We start from the raw sequence: 19,034 nt of genomic DNA, 5'->3' as shown, positions 1-19,034 counted from the left end.
TGCAGGTGAGGAAACCGAGGCCCGGAGCTCAGAGGGAGCTGCCTGCTCATGCAGCAGACACCTGGCAGACCCAGGTGGCCCTGAGCCCTGAGGTGCCCCTGGAGATGGTGCCCGGGAGACGCTGGACCAATGGGACGGAGAAGTGGAGGGGCTGGCCGCCCACCATAGGCAGCGTCCTCGCCATGGTGTCCCCATGGCGTCCCGGTGGCACACCCCGGAACCTGCAGGCCAGTGGAGGAGGAGCCGCCCTGGCGGTGTGCCGGGCTGGGGGGTCCGGTGTGACTTGCCGCCCACTCGCTGGGCAAGTTGCCCACCTCACCTGGACTTAGTCTCCTTGGCTGTTAAGTGGGCTCAGGGGCACTCAGATGGTTCTGTGCAGATTGGGGGCCCACACCCAGCACAGAGCAGGCTCTCAGTGGTAGAGATGCCTTTGTTCATCCAATATATGTTTATTAAGCACCCTGAGCACCAGAGACGAGCAAGATGCAGACTGGAAACCAGAGAGGAGACCGGCCAGGAGTATTGTTTCTGGGCTTGGAACCGGTCCAGCTCGGCACAGGTGCAGCCGCATCCCCTGCCGGTGTCTGTCTGCTGCGACGCTGAGGCCTCCGGCCGGCTGCAGGGCTGATCAGGAGTGGGAGCCCCTGGGGCGTATGGTGGCCCCCCTGTGAGCCCAGGCAGCCTGGCCCGGGTGGGACAGCTCGTCCGTGGGCATGGGCAGGGGCTCTGACAGAGGCATCCAGGGTGCTGGGGTGGGCAGGGGGGTGTGGAAAGAGTTGCTGACTTGCTGTGTTACCTTGGGCATGTGTTCTTACCCTCTCTGAGCCCTGCTGAGTGACTGAGAGTCTGTCCCTCTCCCCCCGACCCCCGAGTCCCCAGGGTGTTGTGGGGTAAGAGGGCTGTAAAACCTGAAAGAGGCCTTGCAAATGTTTGCTGCTACCCAAGTGTCCCTCCTCAGGAAGCCTGTTCTCAGCAGGTCTGGTGGGAAAGGGCTCGGGGTGAGCGTTGGCCCTGGGGGAGCTGCAGGCGAGCTTTGTAGCCGTGTGCACCCTGCATGCTCCCGGCACCCCTGTGTGGATGTGGGCCTCGGCCCCTTGCTGATTACTCCCTGGATCTCACAGGTTCTTGGGGGTGAGGCTGCCGTGCCGGAGAGGTAGGTGCCGCAGGAGAGGTTCGTGGCGTTGTGAGTGGACGGCACCGTTCTGTCCTGGGACGGTGCGTGACCATGCGGAGGTTGGGAGTGAGCCTCCCGGAGCCCCTTTTCCAGGCCAGCCTGGTCCCGTGTGTCGGAACTGGACCGGACGCCATGCACTGCGTGGCCGGCTCACCGCATTGCAGGGACCCTCAGGACCGCGCTCGCTGTCTCGAGGCCTCCGGCCCTGGGTTCTAGGTGGGGTCAGCGGGGAAGGTTGGCAGCCACACTCAAGCTTTTCTTTTACTAAGGCATCTAGAGATCCCCGCCATGTGTCACCGCTTGATTGGTGATCTGTCGACCCCTTGGATGTGCCAAGGCATCTAGAGATCCCCGCCACGTGTCACCGCTTGATTTGGTGATCTGTCGACCCCTTGGATGTGCCCTTGGCCCCCTTTGTGGGATTGTGGTTTCTCTTTGGGGATGGGGGGAGATGTGACTGTCAGTCTAGCCATGCCCGTTAGAACTGCGTGGACAGGGGAGATTTGTGGGGTGGGCGGAGCACGCACACCCTGGTTTTCCCTAGGGTTTCCTGTCGCGACTTGAGTTCTGGACGGGAATGGAGGGGATCGCCGGCCCACAGGTATCTGATTTGGCCTGGGAGGTGATTTGGATTCCGGACTTCCACCCCGTGCCTCCGGCCAGCAGCCGTGAAACACAGGCCATCTGTGAGGGTCAGCCTGTGGGGAGCACGCCGACCTTCTGTCCTAGGCGTCCCGGGGTGGAAGCTGCCTTCCCCATTGGTTTTGTTTTCTCTCTGATGGCCTGTGACTGTCGCTGTGACTCATGGCAGGGCTGGAAGCCTGGAGTAGGTTAACCTCTGCTGTAAGGCCCGGAGCACGAATGTTCCCTGCACGGAGCACGGCTCGGAGATGGTCTGAAGCACGTAAGGGTGTGCAGGTCTGCTGCTTTGTGTAAACGTTTGTGAATGATTCCTCCATGGTGGTCAGCATGGGTTTTTTGTAGAGCTTTGAGCTCCAGAGAGTTTCCTCCGTTCTTGCTGGGTCCTCATGGCAGCCCTGCAAGGCCCATTACCGACAGAAGGGGACCAGGCTCACAGGGCGATTACTGGGTGCTGGTGTCCTCCGAGCCCTGCAGGGTGAGCGGTGTGCCATGGGCCCAGGTGGCAGAGGGGGCCCAGCACCGCGTGTGTGAGCCGCGGGGCCTCTGCGTCTCCCGAGGTCCTTGCCAGTCCCCTGGTTCGGTCACATTAATGCCTGCTGAGTGTCCTAGTCCCCCGCGCTGGCCCGGGGTTAGGAAGCGGGCCCCACCCCGTGGCTCCTATGTCAGGGAACTCGGCCGGATCCTGGGGGTGGTGCCAGTAAAACAGGAAGGAGGAAGCACAGGCCGTCCCCGCAGAGGCCGGGACTGAGCCCCATTCCGGATGAGATCCTAAAGGCTGCCCTCTGGCTGCAGTCCCCACCTCCAGGAAGCCTTTCCTCCCTGTCGCTGGTCGAAGCCATTTGCTTGGTGACCTTGGCAGTCCCTTGCTTCTCAGGGACTCCGGGCATAAAGGTGGGGTGCCCCGCGGGATGGCCAACATCCCACTGAGCAGCTTCCACAGCCCCTCCCTGGGGGAGGACCTGACCCATGGCCTCGTTAACCTCCAGAATGCCCTGTGGCGGGTCCTTCTTTGGTCCCTCCTTGCACATGTGGCAACACGTTTAGGAATGTGCCCAGGTCACGGAGCTGTGAGTGGCGGGGCCGCAGGCAGACCCCAGCCTGCCCGGCTGGTGTACCACTCAGGGCAAGTGTGAGGACCAACAGAATCATTTCACTCTTTTTGTTTTTTGGCGCGCTGCGTGGCATGCGGGATCTTAGCTCCCAGGGATCACACTCAACACCCCCTGCACTGGAAGTGCGGAGTCTTAACCGCTGGACCGCCGGGGAAGTCCCAGAATCGTTTCACTTTGACGAAGCCCCTGGTCAGGGCTCGGAACCCCAGCAGATGTGCCTTTAGCCCTGATTGCCTCTCTTCTTTTCTACCCTTATCTCCCTACATTCCCTAAATTCCAGGCCCTCCTGCCTCCCAGGTCCCCTTCATCTTTATCCCCTCCCCCGCCCGCACTCCCCCGGATCTGGATTGAACTTGTTGGGTTCGCTGTGCCGCAGCCTGGGAGGGATGGGGTGGGGGGGGGTATGCTAGGCGTGTGCCAGGCCCTGGCTGCGGGGAGAGCCAGCTGCGGCTGGGGTACTGCACAGCCAGCATCTCTGCCTCCCTGATCCAGGAAAGATTTATGCTGAGATCTAACTGCTTCTACTGTGAACACACAGAAAACCCCCAGAGCAATTTTCGGTTCTGCATTGAGCTGCCTGCCCCGCCACCCCCCCCCACCCCGGGTCCTCGGCTGCGAGGTGGTGGGAGGTCAGAGAGGAGAGAGCAGGTGTCGCAGAATTTAACCCCTGCCCAAAGCTGGCAGGTGAGCGTGCCCTCCATGAGCGAAGATGTCCGGCAGGGATCCCGGGTTCCAGGTGGCAGCTCCTGAATGCAGCCGTCCCCGTCTGTCCTTCTCATCCCAGGATAACAAGCAGCAGGATTCCAGCAAGGCAGGATCTGGAGGCTTCCTTGGACAGCCCCTCGCTTGTGTATGGGCTGTGGAGACCAGAGGCTTTCTGCAGGTTGGGGGGCAAGTGTGAACACGCCCAGAAATCTGAGGCTCAGAGATGTGGAGGGACTTGCTCAGGGTCACCCAGCAGCTGCCTGGGCCTGACCCAGGCTCGACTGTCTTCGCCACCCCCACGAGTGCCTAGACCCACGAGGGGTCTAGGTGGGGTCGTGGTGAGGGGTGCATTTGGCGACAGCGGTTGTGAAAACCAAGTCCTTCTGGAAGGCTGACACCCCTCCTCCCCCACCCAACCCCAGCAGCACACACCTGCCAGCGATTGTGGAGGACAGGGGGACCGTGTGTAATGGGGGCATGGTGCTGCCTGGGCTCTTTGGGGACAGGAGGTTGGAGCCAGGGCCGAATGCTGCTGCCCAGGGCCCCGACCCGGGCGGGAGTACAGCCTCCTGGGTACGCACTGCTGTTCGAGCCAGAGCAGCTGGGCTGCGGGGACCTCATCACTGACCAAGCAAGGCCCCAGTTCAGCCCGCTCCTCTAAGGGGACATCAAGGCCAGAGTGGGGGAGGGTGGTGGTGGTGACTGTGAAGCCTGTGGCCTCAGCCGGTGCCTGCGGTTTGGTGACAGCAGAGGGTCCTGTGCTTCTAAGTGAGAGCAAATGACCTTCAGTGATGTTAAAACAAACCTCCCCTGAGCAGTCAGGCAGTGCAGGCTGTGGGGGGGACAACACCCCCTTCCTAGTCCGTGTGGGCTGCTGTACAGAATACCACTGCCTAGGGGGTTATGGAAACAGAAGTTATTGCTTACACTTCTGGAGGTTGGACGTCCAAGATCGAGGTGCCAGCCTGGTCAGGTTCCTGGTTCACAGCTGGCACCTTCTCGCTGTGCCCTCACAGGGTGGCAGGGGCAAGGGAGCTCTCTGGACTGGAGCCCATGGTAAGGCACTCATCCCATTCATGGGGCGCCACCTTCATGCCTTAAGCCCCGCCCAAAGGCCCCGCCTCCAGCAGCATCACCTTTGGGGGTTAGGGTTTCAGTATGAATTTTGGAGGCGCACAGACATTCAGACCGTAACAACCCCCGCGCCAGGCAGAGCCAGCTCCCCGGGGGCTCCCATTAGAGTCTTGGCCACCCGCGGCTCCTTCCTCTGCCGGGAGCACCCGGGGGCTGGCGTTCACTCTGGGTGGTCGGCCCAGCTGCGGGCGTGGTGAGTAGTGGCAGCAGCGGGGCCGGCAGGGGTGCTGGGGGCTCCAGGAGACATTAAGTGGTGTGTGCGCCGTGGGCATCTCTGCCTGGTTTCTGAGCGCCCCCAGAAACGGTGGCAGCCTTACTTGTCCCCTTCGGCACCAGGCACGTGGCGTCGTCTCCCGTGGTCACCGTGGCGCTCTGAGGTTTTCATCATCCCATCTTGTACACAGGCAAGGTGGAGCTCAGAGGCCCAGGAGCCCGGTCAGAGTGGTCCCGATGCCCGTCACCCTCTGCGGTGCTCAGGGCGTGTGCTGTCGTCTGTTCATCGAGCGCCTGTTTCACGTTGGGGCCCCGTTTCCATGCTGTTGGGATATTCCCAGGAGAAAAATGTCAGAGGTCTCACTGGGGAGACAAACTAGCAAACAGATCAATGGACAAGAGGGATTGTGTACTGGTGAGTGCTGGGCATGGACCAGAGACGGTGGCAGGGGTGGCGTCTGGGAGGAGGGCCGCCTGGGCTGGGGCTTGGATGAGCAGGGGCTGTCCCTGGAGGTCTTCCAGCCAGGGATGACGTGGAGGCGGGTGGGGATGAGCCCGGTGCTGTTCAGGACAGGACGGAGGCCACTGTGGCTGGAGTCTGGTAACCGAGGGGAGCAGAGTGGGCGGAACTGTTGGAGTTGGGATTTTATCTAAGTGGGCAGAGATGACACCATCTCATCCCACTTACACTTCTCGAGGTGTTCTGGTTTCCCGGTGGAGGATGGGCTTGGAGTGGGGTGTGGGTGCCTGCATTGGAGGACCCCTGCGGTGTCCTGGTGACAGAGGCCCCGTGCACAGCTTTCAGACTAGGGGGAGGAGATGACATCCCAACATTCTGGCATTGGAACTTATGTGTTATTTCTTAGAGAAAAATAATTCATTTTTAAAAACAATTCATTTTGGGGGGGCTTCCCTGGTGGCGCAGTGGTTTAGAATCCACCTGCCGATGCAGGGGACACGGGTTCGAGCCCTGGTCCGGGAAGATCCCACGTGCCGCGGAGCAACTAAGCCCGTGCGCCACAACTACTGAGCCTGTGCTCTAGAGCCCGCGAGCCACAACTACTGAACCCGTGCGCCACAACTACTGAAGCCCATGCGTACCTAGAGCCCTTCAAAATTAATTGGTTTTTTTGGGTTTTTTTTTAAAGAATATGTGCCATGTGTTAGATTTACTTCTCTTTGTTATTTAATTTATAAATTTATTTATTTTATTTGTTTTTATAAATTTATTTATTAATTTATAAATTTATTTATTTATTTTTGGCTGCATTGGGTCTTCGTTGGGCTTTCTCTAGTTGTGGCGAGTGGGGGCTACTCTTCGTTGCGGTGCGCGGGCTTCTCATTGAGGTGGCTTCTCTTGTTGCAGAGCACAGGCTCTAGGTACGCATGGGCTTCAGTAGTTGTGGCGCACGGGTTCAGTAGTTGTGGCTCGCGGGCTCTAGACCACAGGCTCAGTAGGGCGCGTGGCTGTCCCCCAGGGATGGAGGACTTATCAGGGAGGGCCGCAGCTTGACCTTTCACAAACATTGCTCCCCACCCCCTCCCCACCAAGGCTGGCTGTGTGGGGCAAGGGTCACAGGAAGCCCACCCTCTTGGTTCCTCCAGGACCTACTGCCCTGTGAAGGTGAGCCCATGGACTTGGGAGAGCGTGTAGAGAATCTCACCCCGCCCCTGACTTCCAGAGACTTCCAGAGCCTGGGGTAGGGTTCGGGTTATAGGACCCCGTGTGGGGAGCCTCTGGGCCTCATGAAGACGCCCTGGTGGAGGTAGGAGGCCCACACTGAGCAGTTTCTAGCTCCTTTGCCCAAACCCCTCACCCCGTCCCTTCAGCCCCTCTCCGTGTGGCTCAGGGCCAAGATAAAGGGTGAGGAGGCCGGGCAGGTGTGATGGTCCCTGCTTCCCATGGGTCAGGAGGCAGGAGGGAAGGGGTGAGAGGGATTTGTTGTTCTAATCAGCCTGGAGGAGCCTGGCTCATGAACCAGGGGCCTGGAACCTGGCATCTGCCTGCCCAAAATATGTACATCCGCCAGCCCCCAGACAGGCCACAAATTACCCTGTGCCTGTGATTCAGGTTCCCACCCACCTTTCTCTCCAAGGAGTTCCTGGCATCCTAAATCTTGCTGCAAACAGAGGGGAGAAAGGAGTCCGAGGTGGTACGGAGCTCTCTAACATCCACGGACTGAGTTTGACCTTCCTGGTGGTGGAGGACCCGGCCGGCTCACATCCCTAGCGTCCCGCCCAGGGACGCCCTGTTACCTTGGCCTGGGCCCGCCCTTTGCTTCTCTGAACTGCGGCTCACCTGTCACATGGGGCTGGGGAGCAGCTTAGCACCACGCATGTACCACGGCACTTGGTCATCATAAGCAGTCAGAGCTGGTGTTTTTAATAAATTGTTGGCTGTTATTATTGCTGCTGTGGTAGCCCCGGCTGGCGGACCTCGGCGAGGTGAGAAGGCCTGGTGGCCCCGTGGCTGGGCTTCCTCTGACTCAGTCCTCCTTCCTGTGCGTTGCCCTCTCGCTGGGGTGGTTCGTTGGAGAGAGTGAGCCCCTGGCAAAGGTGGGGATGGCAGGGCTGGGGGGACAGTGAGTGGGTGGTGGTGGGGACCCTAAGGGCTGGCCTTGCTGCTTGGAGCTGGGGAGGTGGGAGGGAAGGAGTCCTCTTTCCGTCTCCTGGGAACCCCCCCCCCCCACCCAGACTGCTTCCAGCCCCAGCGCCAGCCCCAGCATGTGCCACCCTCTCCATTTTTGCTTTTGCCCTTCAATTTGTATCAGGGCCTGAGTCTTTCTGCTTCTCTCCGAAGCCACATATACCCATAAGGTTTGTGTTTTCTGAGGTCAGTGGCCAAGGCGGTCAACAGCTGGATAAGGTGCACTTGGCTCCAGGAGGACCCCTCGTTCCCAGGGGGCCCGCAGGGCATATCTTGAGGTCCAGGAACTCGTTTTCATTTCTCCTGTCTGGCCTGTCAGGTTGTAGCCCCATGCTCCCCTCTGACCGTCCCCTTGCTGGACTGTCACCACCTTAGAAGCCTCTGCCTGGGCCACTTCTGGTCCCTGTTGTGGTTCCTCATCTATAGAGTGGGGTTGATAAGGGACCCACATCACAGGGTCTGTGTACAGTAAGGGGCCAGGCGTGCAGGCCACCCCCGCATTCCTGACCATCCTGAGCCCGGTGGGAGGAAGCTCTCTGTCCAGGGCCCCTATGAGGGTTCACGGAAAACCCCAGTGTTGGCTGCTGTGTGGCTCTGGGCTGGCCGGTTAACCTCTCTGTGCCTCTTTCCTCGTGGATCTCGTGGGGGACTGTTAGAACCTTCCTTACTGCAGGGTGTGGCGAGCGCTGGATGGGATGAGGTGTGTAAGGTGCTCAGGTGTGTAAGGAGCGAGGCCGTGATGTCAGCACGTGGATGTCACTCCCTGTGGAGGGTGATTAGGTTTCAGGAAAGCGTATTTCCAGCCCCACACCAAGGGTTCCTTCTCTGGAGCCATTCTCACTTGCACAGGCCCCGTCCTGCTCTCACTGTAAGCTGCCCGGTTGAGGCTGGCCCTTAGCTCAGGATCTTTCCAGCCAGCTCAGCGTCAGCAAATGTCCTAAATGAGCCTGCGTCTGGGACAGTAAATTTCATAGTGATGGTCCGCACCTCTGTGCGCAGGCGCCAAGCTCAGCACCCCCCCGTGTGGTACCTCAGAGGTGTGAGGTCGGAATGCAGGTCTCAGGCTCTAACGAGGACGCCTGGGGTGGTGTGGGATCCCAGTGTGAGGTCGGATGCCCCTGGTTTTCACGTGTTGGTTCTGGAGTGTCCTGGCTTTGTAGCCTCAGGCAGCTGGGTCCCTGTCTCTTGTCTTCTTAGGGCCTCTCTGGATAGGAGACGTTGACTTTTGCGGCCGCGGGTTTTGCCTTGGCACCAGGGGCCCCCTGTAACTGCCAAGAGCCCCGGGCAGTGGCGGTGTACTGCCCCCAGCCTCACGCACTGTTTCGGAATCCCGCCCGGTGCAGCTGAGCAAACACCCCGCTGGCCAGTGGCCTGTTTGCTGGGGGGCATCAGCGCTTCAGAAACCGGAGCCCTGTGTCGTGTGGTTTCCAGCTTCCTGGTTCCCGAGCTTAGCTTCCTTGCCGTGGGACCGCACTTGGGGGTTAGAATTTGGATCTTCCTTTGTGGATAAGGCGTGAGGTCACACGGGTCTTTTGTCAAAGTTGGCTGTTGCGCGGCCGGGTTTGGGGGCAGGGGCTGGACTGTCGGGCCGAGGCTTGGGATCTGACCTTCCCCCTCTGCCCCCTTTCTCCCCGTAGCAGCCGCCCCCTCGCGATCCCTGGGACCCTCGGTCAGCCCACCGAGGGGGCTGTTTCTGAGGCCCACGTTCCTGCCGCTGTACCAGGCACCGGCCTCCCCAGGAGAGAGCGCCCTGCCTGCCTTTCAGGACCATGTTCAAGGTGGAGCAGGGCTGGGGACCCTGGAGAAGCCGGATGGGAATGCTCCCACCCTCACGTCGTTTCCAGTTCTGTCTCTGACGAGGTAATCCTCTCCTTTGTTGACAGCCTGACTGAAGTCGCGTTTTATCTGCCCTTCTCTCTGAGCCTGTGTCTGGCTTTTGGCCAAACCACTAGTAATCACACAACTCGCAGTAATCCTTACAGTTGAGGGATGTGTGGCCCGGCCCTGCCCCCCAGCCCCAGAAAGGCCCAGCTTCCTCCTCTCCGAGGACCCTGCACCTCCGTCGGCTGGTCTGCGTCCCCCTCCGTGTTGGCACGGGGTTCGGCGGCGACTTCTCTCCTTGAGCGGTGTCCTCACGTCTGCTCACCTGCCAGCCCGTCAGGAGGGCGCTGTCTTCTGAGTGTTGGCGTGTGTCCAGGGGTCCACAGAGGAGGCCTCTGGGGCTCGCCCGCACCCTGCAAGGCAGCTGGGGAGGTGGGATGTGCCTCGAGAGGCCTGGGACAGAGGTTCCAGGGCGAGGAGGGGCAGAGGAGGTTGGAGAAGGTTGGAGGGGGCCCAGGGGCCCTGGGATTATCCTCCTCCCCAGGCCCTCGGAAATGCACACACCCGGCTAGCAGCCCCCCACCTTGGGTCTGGAGGCCTGGCTTACACAGCAAAGAGGCCTTTCCCACTGCCGCTCTGTTGAACGGCTGTGGATGCCCCCAAATACACGAGGCTGGCCCTCCAGTCCCAGCAGAAAATGGGCACCAGAGTGGCAGGGGCAGGACTAAATGCTGGGACTCTGGGACCCTGGCCTTCCCTAGGCAGAGGCCGGAGGGCACAGAGGCTGGCCCAGTGTCCTGACTCCGGCCGGTCTGGGCCAGTGGTCCCTTGAGGGCTAGCCCTGGGTCAGTGAGGCCAGAGTCAGGGAGCAAATTCATGGGTAGCAGGGAAAGGTCACAGACACTGGCCCCTGAGGCCGCCCACACCATCATGAACGAGGGTGTCCCGGGCCGGGGGTCCCTTCTGCTGTGAGACCAAGGCTCTCGTGGAGCTCTTTACAAAAAGTCCAGGGGCAGGAGTTCCCTGGTGGCCCAGTGGCTAGGGCTCCACGCTTTCACTGCTATGGCCTGGGTTCAATCCCTGGTTGGGGAACCGAGATCCCGCAAGCCCTGCGGCATGGCCAAAAAAAAAAAAAAAAAAAAATCCAGGGGCCCTGATGGGGCCTTAGCACAGGGGGTCGTCTGCCGGTCACCACCTTCCTCCTCCACCTGGAGAATTTCTGTCCCTGCCGTGCCTCCCCGGGGTGAACCAAGGCCCCCTGCTGCATTCCCGTGGGTCCGTGTGCTGTCCTGTCTCATCGGTCAACATGCCATGTGTCCTGGTGCCTGGGTCAGGGCAGCTTTTCCAGGGGCTCCTGGGACCACTCCTGCCATGTCATCCTCGTGTCAACCAGACCGGGGATGGGGGCCTGCCTTCCCTGTTCCTCAGTTGAGGGGCCCCAGTGGAGGCCCAGACACGGGCCGAGCTGGCAGCTCGGGGACTTGGGGCAGCTCTCCGCGTGACTTGGGGAGGGCAGAGGGGTTTGGGGTCTGCGGGCCTCGCCCTGCCTTGTGGCGTCTGGGTGTGGCAGGCGTCACAGCACAGCAGCACACTGACTGTGGCCGGCTGTGGCCGTGGCGGGTTGCGCAGAAGTTCCAGCCTCCTCCTCAGCCGCCGCCGTTTTGGGGATCAGAGCCACTGAACCCCTTCCTTTCAGCGGAGGGTGAGGGACAGTGAAGTGGCCGAGAGCCCACTGCCACTTGCAGAAGGCAGGTGCCCAGCCGGGAGGGACACGTGGGGCGGTGGGCCGTGCTGGACTCCGGTCTAAGGGGGTCGCTGGGCGTGGGGCGAGCGGCAGACGTGCTTGAGGCCTTTTCAGGGCAGCAGACACCTGGCAGGAGGCGGGCGCCTGCCCAGACCCTGATACTGAGAATCTCCCCTGCTGTAAACGGGTGCAGGGTCCACAGGGTCAGGCGGGGAGCTGTAGGGCCTGGGCACCTTGCTCACTCTCCAGGAGGGGGTGAACAGGACGCCTCCCCTCCCTGGATGGCTGGCGACGGGCGGGGGCGGGCGGGGAGCAGGGAGGCAGGAGACCGTAGGTTAGGGATGAAGAGCCCAGCTCTGAGGGGGTCAGCCCTGGACTCAAGGTCTTAGATCCACCAGCTACCGTTCTGGGTGATGTGGACTCTTGACACCACCCCCCCGGAGCCTCAGTTTCCCCGTCTGGAAAATAGGGCGATGATGGCGCGTCCCTCGTAGGCCTGAGTAATTCATGTGATGTGTTTGGCAGAGTGCCTGGCACGTAGCAAGTGCCGAGCAGACTTTGGCAGGGGCCGTGACGGCTGTGAGTGAGCCTTCCCCGCAGTCGGTGCTCGGGAAAGACCAGCTTCCTTTTGCAGTAGCACCCAGTTTAAGCCGGGAGGATGCGGGGTCCCTTGCCGCGCCCCTTCCGATCTCCTGGGACCCTCTGTAAAGTTGCGCCGTTGCGGCCCACAGCTGCCTTCCCTTGCCTTGGGGTGGGGGGGCCGCCAGCATGCCCCTCCTGAATCATGATGCCTCTTCTTTGGGGTCCCCCTGCTCTGCTGGAGGCCTGTTTATGTTTGTGGCTGTTCCAGTGTCTGTTCTGCTCGGGTCCGGTTCTGTTAATAGAAGAGCAGACAATGGTTATGAAGCAGCAGGGGCTGGCGAGTGGGGGGGGGCATGGGGGTGCCGCTGGTGTCCTGCTGGGCTCCCACGTCCGTCACACGGCAGGAGGAGGTGGCAACCTGCCCACTCCCAGCCTGGGCACGTACCGCCCTCTCTCCCAGGGCTACATAAATCATGGGGACACACCGCCCCTGGGTCAGTGCACGTGGAGCTCGTTACCTGTCTGATTTTTAGGCCTCCTTGTGCTGGTCCCAGGTTAGTGCCACTCAGGTTTTGGATCATCTCTGGTAGAGGGTCCTAGGAGGCCCGGCTTCTACGAGGGGGACTGAAGTTCCTCCCTCTCAGCGCAGTGCAGGGCATTGTGTGCCAGAGGGGTGCCTGGCCCGGCGCCCCCCGCCGGGGGTCAGCTCTCCTCCCCCCATGTGCGTGCTCCACGTCCTGGGAGATCCTCTGAGAGCCTGAGTCCCGGGCTGTGGCCGCAGTGGAGGAGAGGACCACTGCAAGGAAGGGAACAGCGCGTCCAAGTGTCCTGGGCAGGAGCAGAGGCATTGCGCTGTTGGCAGGTGTGGGAGGGACTCATTGCTGCTCGTGCCTCTTCCCGGGGCTCCCGGAGGCCCATGGCGCCTGGTGTGGCCCTTCCCGGCTGACTTTGCAAAACCATCCACTCACTGCCCTCTCCCCCGCAGGTCTGGGGAACGCCGAGGGAGTCCCGGCCCAGTCCTGTAGTGGGACTCCGCTACCCTCCCTCCTTCAATTTCCTTCTCCCCTCCGGGCCCCTCTGTCTCCATGTTCAGGGACCTTGGCCCGGTAGCTGGCCTCTGGGGCTGGGGTTTTCTTGTGACCGCCACTGGGCTTTAACTCCCGGGCTTTCAGTGGGACGGAGCGGTGTGCTGAAGCCGTGCTCTGCTGTGTTGTGCAGGCTTGTGGTGTGGCCCCCTCCCCCTTTTGCAGTCTTGCTTGCCTCGACTGGCAGGCAGGTGTCTGTACCATGTGAGATGCTCTCGGTGGGGCATGGAGCTGTGTCTGGGCCTGCAGGCAGACGATCTGGGCACACGTCCTGCGCCCTCATTTGTGGAGTACACTTGGTCAGTGGTGGACTCTCTCTGAACCCCAGTTTCTTTGTTGGTTAGATGGGAGAACTTAATGTAAGCTGGTCCATGAGGCTGTCGTGAGGCTCAAACGAAGTGATGGGGCAAATGAGTTTTGTGTCTGTAAATAAACCTTCACAGGACGGACATCCCAGCTTCACGTAATCAGTGGGCACGTCTGCCGCCTGCCCTGAGACGGTGAGCTGCCAAGGGCAGGAACTACAGGTGCTGCATCCCCGAGTGAGGCCCAGGGTGGGGAGTGGTGCACCTCTGTCTTAGGACCCCCGTCCCCCTCTGCAGCCCCCCTTATCCCTGCCCACCCAGGCCCACCCCCATAGCTTGGGTGCGGGATGCAGGGAGGCCCCCATCAGCTGAGTGTCACGAGTCAGCTCTCCCTTGGTGACGTTGTATCTGACCTGTCAGGTCCTGTGACTACACAGCCTCTCAGCCCAGTAGCTGTGAGAGGACTGTGGACTGGCTGGGAGGAGGGGAGGGGTGGCAGGAGTTAACGCAGTGCATGGGGACCAGGGTCCCCAAGCGGCTGTGCTTTAGCCTGAGCTGGCTGTCACTGGTAAACCCAGCTGGGGGACAGTGCGATCAGTGGCCCGTGACTAAGCTCGGAGAGCAGCCGCTTGGCTGCGTGCTCAGAGGCCCGAGGCCACCTGGGGAGGGTCCGTTTCCCTTCTTCTTTGGGGCTGGTTGTCCGCGGTGGCCGCTGTTCCCGCCCATATTCCTGGCAGTTCCAGAGCATTCCATGGACAAGCACACGTTCCTCACAGACTGTTTTCTCCTGCGTCTGCCCCCACCTACTCCCCGCCCTCCATCCAGTCGCCCTGTAAACCAATGCAGTCTGTCCAGAAGGTCTCAGATTGGCCGGATGCCCATCTTTCTGTAAAGACAGTTTAACTTGGAGTGTCCCCGAGGGGGCTTGACAGGCGAGACATTGTTCCTGGTATCGGGAGATGAGCCTGGATGAGCCATCAGCCAGCTCCCCCTGCCTCAGCTTCCTGACAGCTTTCAGCGGACACTTCCCACCATCAGGATCCATGCCAGGCACCGTCCAGGGAGATGCACACACATGACCTGAGAGATGCACACACATGTTGGCCGAGTCCCTGCCCTCCGGGAGCTCACAGTCAGATGGTGGAGGCTGATTCGGGGAAAGGTGACACAATGAGGCAAGAATCAGAAAGAGCTTGAAGCTCTGGTGCAGGTAGCTGGAGAGCACGCGGCCCCAGCGGGGCAATTCTAGAAGGCTCTGTGGAGGAGGGGGGGCCTCAGAAAAGTGGTGACTTGTTCCTGCTGAACTCGACGCTGATCCCACACATCTGCCCAGCTGCAGGGGGGTGTGTCCCGGGGTGAGCCGGGTCCTGCTCCCCTTTTCCAGCCGTGCCAGCCAGGGGTGCGGGGGGGCAGGGGGGGCCAACACCGGCCAGAGGAGGCACTTCCCGGGTGAGAGGACCAGAAAGCAGCGAGCAGGCGGCATGCGGAGCTTAAAAGGCTTCCAGCCGGCTAACTCCTTCTCTTCAAAGAACAAAGGACAAGACAGAAAACTTTTCTCATACGTGCTAATGGGAGACAGAGGCTGTCATGCACGCTAATGGGAGTGTGAATGGGGCCAGCCCCTATGCAGGGCAGTTTGGTGACTTAGAAAATTGCAGAGGCATGTCCCCTTTGGCCCAGCAATCCCGCTGCCGGGAATTTATCCTACAGCGGACAGCACGCGTGCAGATGGGACACGCCCAGGCCCTCATGGCAGCGGTGCTTGTGATGGTTGAGACTGGAGACAGCCCAGGGGTCCACTGCCTAGGGCTGGTGCCTGCCATGCCCCCACCCCCTGCCCCGTGTGCCCTGGGAGCCATCCTCAGAGGGAAGGCGGGACGTGGTCAGCCCAGTCTGGCGTGTGCCCAGGAGTTGCACAGCCCACCTGCTCCCTCGTGTGCCATTCACAGGACCCCTTTCCCTTGGAGAAGCACGCCGGGGCTGCTGGCACATGGAGGCCAGGGCAGCCCATGGGAGGGGATGATTTATGCCTGCCTGCTGGGAAGCACTGCTCTGTGCCTTCTGCCAGCGCTGGGGGAGTGTGGTGCCTGGCGTCTCCCTGCCTGCTCTGTCGCCCTCCCCATTTCGTCCCGCTGTCTTGCAGATACAGAGTGACCACTTAATCACCCCGTGGTTCTGCCTACTCCCCTGGCGGCAATACACCTGCCTGAGGTCCTCTTGATGGCCCAGGTGTGCCCTAAGCCGCCTGTGCCTGAGGGCCAGGGACCAGGAGGCGGTTAGGGCAGGGGCGAGCGAGGCGTGGCTTGGGCCAGTTCCCAAGTGTCCTGCCCACAGCCCCTGCTGGGTCCCGACAGGATGAGCGATTGGCTTGAAGGGGCTGCTGGCCACGCCATGCCATCTGGCAGGGCTATTGTGGACCACACAAAGGATGGAGCAGGGCAGGGCAGGGGCCGGCCGAGCAGTGGGCAGAGGAGCGGGAGGGAGGACGCCAGCCTCCCAGTTCACACCCCGCCGGCGGGAGCCGGCCCGTTTGTTCCTGCCGTGGCCGCGGCTTCAGAGCAGAGACCTGGTTTATCACTTCCCGGGGCGCCGAGGGGTGATTTCTCACCGTCCCCCCCCCCCCCCCGCCAGTCTTCGGCTAGAATGCTTTAAACAACTCCGGTTCTGAGCTGATTTATTGCTCTGCTAAGATGCAGAGGCAGTTTTATGTACTAGGTAATTAAGTGGCATTATAGATGGCTCGAGAGTAAGTGGCTGCTGTTTTAATAATTAAAATAAATGACCCCTTGCCTGCTTCCCAGCTCAATACTTTTTCCTCAGTGCCGAGACCCTGGAGAGAGGCGGGGCACGTGTGTGGGTGCATGCCCGTATGAATGTGGGTGCGTGGGTGTGTGTGCGTACGTGCACACGTGCGAGCTCACGTGTGTGAGTGTGAGGTGTGCAGGGGGAGGAGGAGGAGGCAGCTCCTTCGCAGTGTCTGGTTTCCGGCACAGCCCTCGGGGAGCACGTGTCACTCGGGCCAGGCGGTGCGCTGTCCTGGATAAACCCTTCTTCCGCTTGCGAGGCCAGGCTGACCCGGGCTGGGCGCTGGACCTCACCCCACCCCTGTGAGGCAGCCCTGATTCAGACCCCAGCTCTGGTGCCCTCTGGCTGTGGTCAGGCTGCCCCCCTTGGAGGCTCAGTGTCAGTTCCCGTACGATGCCGTGACAGTCCCCATCTCTGTACCGGGTGCCGGGCACCCGGGGGCATGTTAGCTCTCCTCTGCGGATTGAGAGGCAGTGAGCTCCAGCTCTGTGTGGCACTGGGTGGGGGTGCCCACCGCCCTTGAGACCTGAGTGAGTAGTAGGCTTGCCAGAGGGGTGCAAGGTCGTGGGCAGCAGAGACAAAACGGGGAGCAGGACTTCCGGCCGGGGAGGGACCTCGGCCCTGGCTGGCTGGATCGTCTGTCCCTCCGAACATCTGCTGCCTGCCGGGGGCTGCACGAGCCAGCCTGCTGGGGGATGTCATTGTCTTCTGCCCCAGACTGTGCTTTTGTTTTGTGGGAGGGTGGCCTTCCCCCAAAGACGTGGGCCATGGCGAAACACATAGGCACCTCCGTGGGGCTGACCCTTGGCTGGCTGCCCGCCGGGCATTTCTGAGGGAGGATGGCATTGAAGGAAGCAAGAGGCCCAGTGGGCAGCTCTGCACCGAGGTCATCACGTGCGTGGCCGGGGAGGGGAAGGAGGAGACGTACACATCGCTGGGGGTCAGGCCCGGTACTAGGCTCCCCACGTACTGTGTCCTGCAGAATTGAGTTTAATTGAATCTTACCAGCTCTGTAGCAAAGGTGCTTCTTTCACGGCTGGGAGAGTGGCAACTCAGGGGCTCAAGTCACAAGGCGGGGCAGGGCGTGAAGTCCCCTTCCTCCTGCCCTCCCTCCTGGCCCCCCATCCTCGGTCCGTCCTCCCACCGAAGTGTCCTAGGCCGCAGTGCGTGCAGGCACGGTGCTGGGAGCTCACGGGTGGAATGTGTCTGGGCCAAGCCGGGCCCGCAGGCAGAGGCGGCCCTGGCGCGGCCTGGCCCTCGGAGGGCGTGTGCTGCCCTGTCTGCGGGTGCCTCACTCTGGCCCCCTCCCCTGTGCTGCTGCGAGCTCCCAGGGCAAACCCTTGTCCTCAGAGTCTGCCTCCAGGGCCTGGCACGGTAGGGGGCACCCACTGAGCGTCATCTGGGCCTGGGTCTGCCCATCGGGGCACAGCTCTGTGGTTCGAAGCCCCTCTTCCTCTGGCCCTCTGACCCTGCCGCTCTGGGAGGCCCCAGCGGCCCCCCAGCACGTCCTCCCCAGGGCGCGAGTGTCTGTTCAAGCCGGGTAAATGGAGTGATGCCAGTGAGGTTTGGTTGCCAGAGGAGCTCGCCCAGGCTCAGGCGGTCCCAGCGCTCACATCCAGACACGTCTAGGCTTAGTGTTGCCTGTCGCAGCAGGGGCAGCCATGGGAAGGCCACCCTCGGGTGCTCTTGCTTCCTGAGGGACCCTGGAGCTGTGGGGGACATCGCTCCGGACGGGCACAGTCTCCTGAGGCTGCCCCGTGAGCACCCCTCCCCACAGGGCCGCAGGCTGGGGTCCTGCGTCTCGTGGGCAGAGGTGAGGCACCTGTAGGCCCGGGAGGGAGAGCGTGGCGTGGGGTGGACTCGGGCAGGGCCTGTCTGCGCCTGTCCCCACCCCTCCACCACCCTGCCGCCTGTGTAATCCCTGAATTTTGGAGCCTGGGGCCTGAAGATGGTCCTGAAGATCCAGGAGCTTGCCCGGCACCAGGCAGGGCGTGTGAAATAAGCCTTGCTTCTTCCCCTCGCTCCCCTCGGAGCCTGGGAGAAGGGCCGGTGCCGCCTGAGGCCTCTCTACTGTGGTGGGATGGGCTCCGGCCCAGGCTGTGTTTGGGCCTCGGGGTAGGAGGAACTCTCGAGAAGCAGAGAACCGCGTCAGAGATGTTCTGGTCCAGCCCAGGCTGGACCACACAGTGAGGGGTGGCAGGCCAGGGCTCCACCTGGCCCGGCGCAGAGAGGCCACTGATGCCCCCACATGGTGCCCTCCAGGGGCAGTGCCAGCTGATGGTGCCTGCACGTGAGTGAATTGTCCTGGCTGGATGGAGGGCGCTGGCCTGTGGCTGCAGCCAGTCCCCCGGTGCTGCCGGAATCCCCCCAACGCTGCGGTGGGCAGCGGGCGGGCCCTGGCTTCTCATCTTGCTCTGCGCCTCCCCGAGAGGCTGGACCCCTGTCTGGATCTTGGTTCCCTGCAGAAGGGATTTCTCAGGCTCCTGTGGGCTCCGGCGTCGGGGCAGAGCTGGGCAGTGGCTGTAATTAACCAAACTGCGCCCCTGGGGGTATGTGACCAGCACAGGGGCTCTCTCAGCTGGGAGTTTGCTTGCATGTGTGACCTCTCTCCAGGCCGTGGACCCACCTGGGCGGAGGAGCATACTTTGAATAGCTGACCCCCTCCAGGGCCCTCTGAGAGGGAGTGTCTCCTTTGCACCCTTACTCAGTGGCATGGGAATGTCCGCGGGAAAAGGGCAGGACCCACTGGACATTACTGAGCCCCCTCCCTGCCTCTCCAAGTGAGCCTGGTGCCGTGGCCTCGTGGGGCTGCTCTGAGAGTCAAGATGGGGCGTGCTGAGGACTTGTCCGGCGCCTGGCCTGCTGCAGTGGAGGGCTCTAGAATTGCTCCACGAGGGCTTTGTCATTCCCCTGCCTGCCCCTGTGCTTTTATTCAAGGCGATTTTGCCAGCACTGCTGCCTTCCGGTGATCGCACCACGTGTGTGATCATCACCGTTTCCCGGATGGGAAACTGAGACTCAGAGGGTTCATCCCAGGGTCTCCCAGTCCAGACCCTTCCGCCTGC

The 19,034-nt window shown here is 61.7% G+C and overlaps 1 protein-coding gene across 3 annotated transcripts in view; it reads left to right on the top strand.

The window, feature by feature from the left end:
* Positions 1–19,034, top strand: part of CCDC85C (coiled-coil domain containing 85C) — an 83,491-nt gene that overhangs the window by 23,990 nt on the left and 40,467 nt on the right. The gene's annotated exons all lie outside the window — the stretch shown is intronic.

This window comes from Balaenoptera musculus, chromosome 2, assembly GCF_009873245.2.
Source record: "Balaenoptera musculus isolate JJ_BM4_2016_0621 chromosome 2, mBalMus1.pri.v3, whole genome shotgun sequence".
Taxonomy (NCBI): Eukaryota; Metazoa; Chordata; class Mammalia; order Artiodactyla; family Balaenopteridae; genus Balaenoptera; species Balaenoptera musculus.
The sequence above is the reverse complement of the archived record's forward strand: the minus strand, read 5'-3'. Positions and strand labels throughout refer to the sequence as shown.